Below are 11,376 nucleotides of genomic sequence, written 5' to 3' on the forward strand. Positions count from 1 at the left end.
CTGGGACCACTCCCCCATGGATTCAGCCCCACACTCTAATTCTAAAGGCTATCCTGAACATTGAAGCAAAATTTTGGCTGTCCTTTGTGAGTAGTCGTTTCTGGCCATCCCAGGATGAGACTTTGGTGGGGCTTCCCAAAGCCGTTCTCTTGGCGTGTATCATGGATGAGATCCCCTTGAATGTGGGTAAGCTTATGTACTACCAAATTTTTGACAGAGCATTCCAGACTACGAGGGCCCTCCCATTTCCATGTCTAATCATGACTCTCTGCAAAAAGGAAAAAGTTCCCATTTTTCGTCGGATCTATAGGGATTTCAACCCGAGCGGTACTGTAGATATTCTAAAGCTGATTGATGAAGAAAATCCAGAGAGGAAGCAGAAAAAGGCTAAGGCACAGTACATTGATTTGACAGCGGGGTTTGAGGAGTTGGCTAGGGATGCCACCTCTATCTTGCCCATGCCATCTAGTGCCGTCTCGGGGTCAGCCTCTACCAGTACTACTACGGGGCCCAAAGCCAGTGGTCCTGCCCCAAGCCCAACTGGGACAGTCCGTCCTCTCTCAGTTGCTAATTTTTGGTCAATGGCCAAGACTGTGGGAGTGGTCGACTCCAAAGTCTCCAAATTAATCCAGACCATGCCAGACATAATCAAGGCTGCAGTGGCTGAAGCTAATAAGGATTTGACAGCCATAGTTGAGGCACTGGAAAAGCAAGTGGTGAAGATTGAGTCCAGGGAGATAGACCTCTTGACAGGAGTCAAGAGTGATCTTGCACAGCTGAGGGCAGATTTTATTACATCTCGGACTCCATTATTTGAGGCCATGGCTATTGGAGCTGAGATGGGACAAGACACTAGCAGAGTACCAGCTGAGGCCACACAGAGTTCGTCCGATCACTCCACTGCTGGGGATGGAGAGGATATAGAGGGTGAGCCACAGGGTGATAGGGAGTCAGATTATGATGACTTGCCAGATTTTGAGAATCTTCCCAAGCCTACAGATGACCCAATTTTCCAGGCTAACTTAGCAGCTTTCCTTTAGCACGGGCACCCGGTTGCTCGCACTAAGGAGGAGCTTGCATAACAGACGCAGATAGCTTGTTACACCTCAAAATTTCGGGCTGTTGTGCGGTGAATAGAATAACGCAAGCTTAAGGTGAACATGAAGTCCATATGACCTTAAGGGGAGTATTTGGTAGCCTTAAGGTGTATACGACAAGATTTTAAAGTTAAATGAATCGGTGAAACTAAGTTCGCCGAAGGAGGTAAAGTATAAGTCGTGTTTAGAGAGGTTGTTGCAAGTATCGAGTTAGCGATTATTTAGTAATGCCTTGGGAGGGAGTTATAGGTCTCCCTATATGGTTAATAAAGTATTATACAAGTGCCAAGAAGGTTCCACAAGGATTGGAAGTCAAGAGAAGCAACGGGAATAATTTCAGAAAAATGTAAGTTATACGACCACTTATACGGTCCGTATAAGGGTCCGTATAACATGTCCAGAGAAGGGTCACTCACTCGTGGTATTATACGATCACTTATACGGACCGTATAAGTTATACGGACCGTATAAGTGTCCGTATAACCATGTCGGGCAGCTTTAAAAATTTTATAAAAAGAGGACCAAAGTTCTTATTTTTCATTTTCCTCATTCTCCACACTTCAAGAGAGCTCTAGAACATTCTCCATACCATATCAACATGAACTCAAGAGAAATCAAAGATTAAGCACCAAGAATTAGTAGAATCAAGTGGAAAGAGGCTCACTAGGGTTTGTGGAAGTCAAGAATTCCTTTTGTGTTGAAGTTGGGGTTTTCTCAAGTGAAGTATTTTCATCCAAAGATCATTCCTATACAATCAAAGGTGAGTTTTACATCTATTTCGTGTTATTAAAAGTATTGAGTGGTTGAAAGACTTGAATTAGAGAAGAAAGTAGAATATGAGCTCAAATATGGAAATAATGGTATTTTGAGTAGTAAGTTAATTTGAGTCATGATTATTAGTATGAAATGAGCACAATCTTGTTATGAATGATGTTAATGACGTTTAGGAAGTACTATGGGAAAAATGAATATGTTGTTGTATTGTAGTCACGGTTGTGGATGATTTGAAAGAGAATTGTGAGGATTGAATAATGTTTAACTTGAAGAAGTTTATTGATCATGATATTATGGGTGTTGTTATTGATGTTTGGGAGTTGTTTATTAGATGGAGGAAGTTGTTGAAACAAAGAAAATGCTGCCCAATTTTCGTTAGCTCTTAGTCGCCTTAGCTTGTCCTTAAGCATGTTTCTAATGATCTAATGTAATACGAATTCTCTTGAATGTAGAGTTGTGAGCTTGGAAAGAGAGCGTTTAGTCATTGAGAAGACGCAAAGGTATGTAAGGCTAGTCCCTTTCTTTCGTTAAGGCATGACTCCTATATTACTACCTTCCATATATTCCATGACCTTCTTACATCCCAAAAGTTGAAAGCTCATGATTCTTAAGAGCTTCTTATGAGATAGACATGAGATATGTATGATGATAATGATGCTATTATAAGCTTGGTAATCCTATCTTTATGATTTCATTGATGTTATTTCCTATTGTTGCCTCACCTCATGATATTAATTCGTTCAAGGTGAGACCTAGCGATGATGTTTGATCCATAATATAATCGGAGGTTCCCGACCTTACGTCACTTCGATAGAGTTATAGCTTTTACTTGAGCTCTCATGCATGCTTCATATTATGTATATGTAACATTAAACCGTGCCTAGTTGGCCGGGCAGTCATCACTACGATAGGCGTAGTGGGCAGCTATAATGATGATTACACCGTGCCTAATTGGCCGGGCAGACACCACTAGTGGGCGGCTTGAGATGTTTATCCCAGACACGGGAGGCCCGGACGCGAGCTAATGATGATCACACCGTACCTATATGGTCGAGCAGTTTATATATGTATACATGATATGATGATGTTTATTATAAAAGTAGCATGCATGATTCCGCCTTAAGAGGCAATCAGTTACAGGTTATCCCTTCACTTTATGTTCTCTTATTTCTTTATTATGTTCATATGCATGCCTTACATACTCAGTACATTGTTCGTACTGACGTCATTTTCTTTTATGGACGCTGTGTTCATGCCCACGGGTAGGCAGGGAGACGGCACAGACGCTTAGGAGCTTACTCGGCGGTTGCGGGGCACTCGCACTCCCGGAGTTGCCACTTATTGATATATTCTTTTGTGCATATTTGGGGCATGGCGGGGTCCTGTCCCGTCCTTATGATTTCAATACTCCAGTTAGAGGCTCGTCGATACTTATGTGTGGGTTGTAGATGCTATGTGACCTCTTCATTGTATATTTTGTACATCATTTTTGTAGCCTCGTGGGCTTAGGCACGCACACATGTTTTAGGAGATATTTGGAGATTGTTTCATAATAAGTCTTGTGTTGAGAAGGATGTATGCCTAGGTTGAGTATGATAGCTAGCATGATGAGTGGTGCTCGGTAGTCAGCTGCGAGTACCCGTCATGGCCCACTAGTTGGGTCGTGACACAGCCTGTGAGCATTCCATGATGGACTTGATAGCTGAGCACGAGAGGGGTGCTGATGCTCCTCTCCGACCATTGGAAGGATCTAGCTCATCTCAGTCCCAGATTCCTGAGCCTACTCCAGCCAGCACTGTTGCTTCACCCACCGAGCCTGGTTTAGCTCCTTCTGATGCGGCTCGTGATGACTCTTGATACATCACTGTTACAGTTCGCTTTTACGAGGGTAAGGCATAAAAGTTACTACGAGGTTGTTGGTGATCTAATTGGATTTTAGTATTTTAGAGTAGCCACCTAATTTATTTAAAGGAAATCTAGGGAAACCAGGTAAAAGATTTTTCAAGCAAGAGAGAAATCTTTTGGTACCAAAGTTCGAGATAAGGGTTCTGGTGATCCCCCAGGGAAGGTTTTACGCACCCTAGTATTAAAGATTCGTAGAATATGGTTGACCTACGAGCTTCAATGTGTGATTAATGTACTTATTTGTTAAAAAGTGTTTAATTTTCTGCAAAAAAAAAATGTCATTTCATTCATATCATGGTTTTAAGAAAAAACTCAACAAAAATTCCCCTTATAAAAAGGGTTTTTGGTCTTAAAAATCACATAAGTGTCCAACTCACTTTATTCTTGGGACTAGGACACACCCGAGATTTCTCCCGAGTAGAATCGCTACTATTCTAGTCCTAATAAAATGGGTTTAGTTCTTATGGGTTTTATATACAAGAAAAATATGGAGTATGTTCTCCGTTTTGTATTTTATAAATATAAGTTTTATGAAAACAAAATCAGTTTGGTTTATTCTATTTATTGAAGCCATAGGTCAATAATATTCTAAGTCCAAATCCATTTATCCTCGTACATAGTCCAAAATATATTTTCAATCCAAATCTTTGGGCCAAAAACATTTGAATTAAAAAGGTCCATTTCCTCCGATTTTTACCAAGCCTCAAATTTTCAGTTTTCCAAACCATTTTCAGATTGTGCTCAATATTAAAAAAAACCTCAAGGCCCGTTTTGCCATCAAAGATAAACCGCATTTTTTTCTACTTTCCAACCCAATTCATTTCTTATTTTTTTGATACAAAACTCACAAATAATTCAATCTAATGGGCTGAAGGCCCAAAATTATTTTACCTTCTATTACAAATGAATTGTTCCCAGATTTTTCATTGCCAACAGCTCAAAAATTCGCTAATTAACCATTTGAGAAAAGCATAATTTACTTTATCAAAAAATGTTGTTTGACCATTAAACTCAGCAAAATCAGATTTAAACGCCGATTTTAGTTGTGCAGAAATCAAAATCAACCGAGTTTGGAAAGGTTTTGAGCGACTTCCTAAAATACTAAGCGTTTGATTTCCTAAGTTCTACACATGCATAGGGGTTCCAATATTTTTTGCAAGAGATTTACAAATACACATTCATGAACAGATACAAAAATGAAGGAAGAAACTCAGGCTGGTGGGCCTACCAAGCCCACCAATAAACTATTTTCACTCATAGTTGGGCCTTCAAATAATTTAGCTTCCATTTCTAATTCTTCCGCGGACTCAATCAAAAGAGTGGTTGGGCCTCTGGCCCAACAGGTTTAATGCAAAGGCGGCCCAAATGGCCAAGGTTGAATCACATAGCACAAAAGGGATAAAGATTAGTAAATGTCTAAGTATTTTAGAATTAGAATATAGACAATTCGTGTTCAATACATTAAAAGCACAAAACAAGCAGGTATATATAACTAGGAAAATAGAAATGATTTGAGAAGAAAACTAATCCAGGCCCAACTCAGATGAACAAGGAAAACTCGAGGCCTGGATGGGCCATTTTAGCAAAATCAAAACACATTGGGCCAAGTACAAATTACACTCAACATATAAGAGGAAGGCCTAACAGCAAATAGAGAGAGAACAGGCCCAAAATCAAATAAACTTGCAACAGCCAATATTGAAATCTTATACAAGTGATATACTTTAAGTATACATGAATATATTCGATCCTATACACCTGTGAGGGTATAGAATAAGTATATTATGTATACTTTGGTATATTATCCAGTATACATGGAAGAAACTTTATGCATTAAGTAGAGATGAGGGAAAATAAATTATCAAAGACTCTTTTTAACTCATGTGAGCCAATTAGTAACCAAATCAAAGAGCAAACAGGTAAGTTCACGAGGTGAATCTCTTAAGCAAAACTAAATGGACAATACTAAATTAATGATCCTAAAGCTCTTGCCCCTTTGTTCCTGATGCCACACAAGATCCAAGGGGTTTCCAGGAACCCTAGGCATGGTAGACACCAGGGAGGGTTTGAGCTTTATCCCCAAGTGTTGTTTTGCCTCTCCATTTATGTATTAGGCTCACAGTACTTTGGGAAATGAAGTGTATAAATGGCATTAACAAAACGGCCTCCTAATCCATATCTCTAGGCATGTAGTTTAACAGAATTAGCTACACTATTCATCATTTATATCCTATTAAGTTCAAACAGGACCTATGAAAAGTTTAAGTGTTTCTATTACTCAGTCAAGTCAAAAGCAGAAGATGAACCACAATTATGAATACAGAACCAGTATGTCCAATAGTATCAGCACTTAACTAATTCAAAGAGACATTCTCCAAACAAACACCATAAAACATACAAGTGAATTCAAGTAATGAATGATTAATCTCCAACGAGAAACAATTAATAGCCAAGAAGTGTCACACACAGGTCATCAAATAGGTAGCAATTCCCAGAACTTGTACATTTCCAACAGAGGCCAAGTTTTAAAGTCAATTTTCCCTTGTCAACATGAGAAAGTGGGACTTTTATATTCACTTAGGGAACCTTAATGCATTCAAGTGGACAACCCAGATACCCATTTAATTATCTTTTGTAATGAACTAGCAAACACAGTTCTTGGTCCAACATTTCATGAAAGACAAGCACTCATTAGTGAATAGGAGAAACCACTTAAGCCAAACAAAGTGATCAAGCATGCCACATAGCAAGTTATTAATTACTTATATTAGTCTACCCCAAAATCAGCACAGTAGGTGAATTTGCCAAATAAGAGGTTTAACAGCCCTCAAAGATGTTCCAGTTTTTGAATCCACTAGTTCCAACAACAAAATGAACACTTGTGCCAAAACAAAAATTCTCAACACAAAGAAGCAGACCAGAATCTAAAGGCTTATTTTTTGAAATCCAAACAGATCAACTTCCATCCAAGACCTCTTTTTTAAAACTCTTGTAACAGAAAAAGAAGAATGCAACCAAGCACAAGGCCAAGCAAAAGAAAAAATGACTAGATAAGCTAAGATTAAATACTTCACCCTTAAGCAGTGTTCCAAAAGGAAGAATAACATGGTTTTAGTTTTAAACAAGGTTCTTTATTAGTCTTCAAACCCCTTTTGAAAAATAGGACTTAATCTAAAAAGTATTGCATATTCATTTATCCTTAAAATTGTTGAGTGAATCAGGCAAAGAGCACAAAGTTGGACTCAGACAAGAAAAAGAAAACATAGTCTATTCAGGAGCTAAGTTAAATCAAACATCAGACATGACTAGTATTAAAGCATGATAAAGACTCCAACCTACTAACTGAGACTCATAAAAACAATCAAGTGAGGATGATGAACTTTTAAACATCTTGTGACCAAACTTTGAATCCCTCAGATATTTAAACTTATCTACTACCATTTTTAATCACTTAGTTAGGTAATAGACCTTACCCTCACTTAACATAATGTGACAGTACCAAACCTCTCCCTTTTTAGACTCAAATGAGTATGCACTTCTCAAGCTCATAAACTAAAAAGTAATTCAGGTTCAATCACTACAAACAATGTCATACTTAGTTACATTTAAAGCCAACAGAATCCGCAAGCTAAGATGTTTAACAGATTAATCAAGGCATGTTGCGTCATTCAACAGCAAGTGACTTAGACTTAGTTAAGTGCTATAATTTTCGTGGTTAACTCTTATCCAAAACAGACTTATTCCATAAAAGGGGGACAAGCAGATTATAACTCAAGTCATCACTTCTTAATCACAGGGCATATTAACTAGTTAGTGTGATCTAAATCCCAACACATATATGTCCAATAAGCTTAGACAATTCATTAATAAGATATAAAGGCAAATAGGACATGATTAAACAGGTCTTGAAATTTATCGCTCATGACTGATTTAGAATTAAATAAACACAATCAAGTTAGGAATTTTTAGACTCAATAGACTCATGACTCATGACTAAACAGTTTTTGAACAACACAGATCACATCTCAAACCAAGAAAGAACACAGCTTAACAAGGTGACTTCAAGATGCCGATTATTAAAACACATTGTCTTCATAAATTAAGAGATTACTGATTCATAACCTAAACAAATGACTTATTAAGAAGCTCCTAAGGCCTACATAATCAATAAGTAGGTGCACACTAGGCTAAATAACTACAGAACTAAGTGAAACAGTGTTAAACTACAACAAAACTAACATTATAAGGCTAAAGACATCCTAAACAACCACAAATATCAAATATCAAATCATACAAACAACTGGAATGTAAATAACTGAAATGAAAAAAAAGGAAATCAAAAAGAAGATTACCTCTTTGATGCGCAGCCCTAGTCGAGTGTTTGGAATTAGAAGTTTTTTTATCTCCCTTTCACCTCACAACTTAGCCACAGAACAAAGAAAAGACTCAGGATTTTTAACTTAGGACTCAAGATCACAGTTTCAAAGCAAAGTTGCCAAAAACTAGAGAATCAAGTCCTTTTTTTTCGTGAATATATGTATATATCTCTGAAAGTCCTCTTTTGTTTGCAAAGTTGGGATTCTATAAATAGAACCCCTAAATCATAAAACCTTAAGTCCAAACGATGTGGGACTCTTCAAATTTTAACAATAACGTGCCATCATAAACCATATCAACGGCTAAGAAAGCGAATACACAGATGAAGGGTCAGATTTAACCCCCAAAAAATCGATCTTATCAGTTTCTCATGAACCAATAACAACCCAAGATTAAAATTCACAAACAACCAAAAGTAATTAAAGATTCACAGAGTTTTTACCATTGAATCTACTAAAAGCAAAGCAAAAAAGGTGAAACATACCGTGTTTGGACGATATTTGATAGCAAAGATGTAAAGCATTAAATGTATTACTCAAAATGGCTATACCAGACCTGCTAAAGCATGGTACATCTGAAATCTTGCCACAAATGGCAAAGGTGACGCAGTCGCGGGTCCACCGCCTCCATGACGGCGCTAGAGTTACCAAGAGAAAAAGGGGGAAAGGGGAAGCGGGGCCTGTTTGGCTGAGAATAAAAATGAAAGGGGCTTTTTCCCTCTTGAATTAATCCTTGGGCTGAGTCTAGCCCTTGTTGGTGGACTCGGCCAAAAATTCTACTTTTAAGAAAAAACGGTCCAACCTTCATATATATATATATATATATATATATATATATATATATATATATATATATATATATATATATATATATATATGTATGTATGTATAAAGAAATGTGCAAATTAATAAATGGATAAAAACTAAAAAGGGTGATTACTAAAGAAATTTATTTAAGCTAAATAATTAACTAATTTAAAAAAAAAAAAAAAACACGACTGATTTTCACAAAATATTGGATTTACAAGTATGACCTTAATTGAAATAAAACATGAATTTTGTTATTTCAATTATGGCCTTATTTGACTAAATAATTGATTATTTAAATTGTAGCCATAATTAAACACATAATAAGAAATTTACAAATATAACCATAATTAATTATCTAAATTAATTATAATTAATTTGAGAATTGTCCATATAACTGATTATGCATAAATTAAAATTTGGGGGGTAAAAATGATTGTTTATTTCAATTATTCAGTTTTCCTTGAATTAAAATGGGATAAATATTTGCTGATTAATTTATGATAATTTGAACAATTAAAAAAATAGCTATTTTACACTATTTCCGATTTTTATTTAGTAAAATGCATCATTAATTGCTGTAAAGTAATTTCCAAATGGTTTATTATAGAAATTATTTTACCAAACAATAAGGGTAAAATATTATCTGCATAGTTTATAAAATCATTCTGATTTTCTAAAAAAAAAAAAACATATATTGCCCCATTTAATATTCAAGTACTTTAAGCAATTAAAACAAATTATGGGAGGTCAAAAATTAGGTGTCAACAGTCACAGGGAGTTCTCACCTCTTTATGATTATGTGTGTTGCATTGGGGACAATGCAATGTTATTAGTGGGGGTTGGGTAACCCTAGTCTCTTATGGGTTGGAAATCCGAGTTGGATGTGGATGTACTTTGATACTTTTGATACTGTTTATGTTTGTTGGATATTATGTAATTTTTTTGTTTTAATGTTCTGTTTTAAGTATTTATGTAAAAATATGTTGTGTGTTGCCCATGTTTCTTTTATGTTGTAGTAGTAGCTTTAAGTAGTGTGGAGTCGGCTTGTCCCAATGATAGATATTTGGGCGCTTTCTTAAGGGAACTAAGCCTTGTAGGGTCAGGATGTCAGCATGACTTGTTTGGTATCAATACATTTAGAGTATTACATGTTATTGTGGACCCCTCCAAAATGTTATTTGTTGTTTTTATGAGAAATGATGAGTTGTGACAACATAGGCCTCACCTTATGACTCTTGAATACTCTTTTGTTGAATGCATGAATTGAGCTTGTCTTAGAAGTTATTGACCTATCTTGAACAATGCATGTGCCATGAGTTGTAATGTTTTGCATGATGACTCCTGTGATCGCTTTTGTCAACTAAAGCTTGCCCGGTTTGTCTATCTAAACTAGTCTTGATTGTGTCGATTGGAGAAAGGATCTTAGGCAATCTTTGAAGTTCCTAATGGAAACCCCTTAGCCTTGTTAGACCACCAAATGCATATATGTATCACTAATTAACCCTTTTGAGCCTTTAAACCACTTTCTTGTTGCCATATTACAAGCCATAACACTTCTTTCGTTTACCTCTTTTGAACCCATCCTTCCTTGAACTTTAAGTCCCAACGTAGGCTTTTAGCCTAAGTTGGGGGTGAGAGGCCTTGTGAGTAAGTTGACCTGAATGGAGATGGATTGGTGATTGGTGAAATTTGATATGTCGCCCTTGCACAAATAAGTCCAAGAAAAAGAACAAAAAGAAAGAAAATGAAAAGAAAAGATGGAAGTTTTCATTTAGTGTTAATACCAATAAGTGCAAAAGGGCTAAAAATAAAGAAGGCAATAAAAAGATGAAACGAAGGAGAAAAGGTGGGGAAGGGAGTAAAATCTTGGTGAATCAAATAAAGGACCTATATAAAGTCAAGTGTAGAGTTCAAGGAAGGGAAAGTCACTTTTGTACCCAAATGTGTAACCTACCCAACCCAAAGCCTTCACTATAACCCGAAAAGCCCTTTGTGATCTCCAACCGAACACTTTTGAGTTAGAATGGAAAGAAAGTAAGGACAAGCTTATGTGTTGATACTTGTGACACTTGAGGTTCGTTGTCAGTGAGAGTGTTTTCCTTTTGTCCCTAGATATTGATTGAAATTTGTGTGTGAGGGACTTTCTTTCTCGTGAGGGCACATGTGTTGTAACATTAGACGGGCAATGAAACCACTCAAGTAAGTCAATAGAGTGTGAGCGTGAAAAGAGTAATTTCTAGACACAATTTGAGGCTTGTGGTTGTCGCATAGTCATGTTGACTATATTTTTGAAATGACAAGAGAGGATTGATAAGTTTGAATTAGCATGTGTGTATTCTAATTATTGATACCAACCGATAGTCAGATGCATCCTATGTAGGTTAGTTGAGTAGTGTGTGAGTCGTAAGTCTTGT

The sequence above is a fragment of the Lycium ferocissimum genome, chromosome 5 (assembly GCF_029784015.1).
Source record: "Lycium ferocissimum isolate CSIRO_LF1 chromosome 5, AGI_CSIRO_Lferr_CH_V1, whole genome shotgun sequence".
Taxonomy (NCBI): Eukaryota; Viridiplantae; Streptophyta; class Magnoliopsida; order Solanales; family Solanaceae; genus Lycium; species Lycium ferocissimum.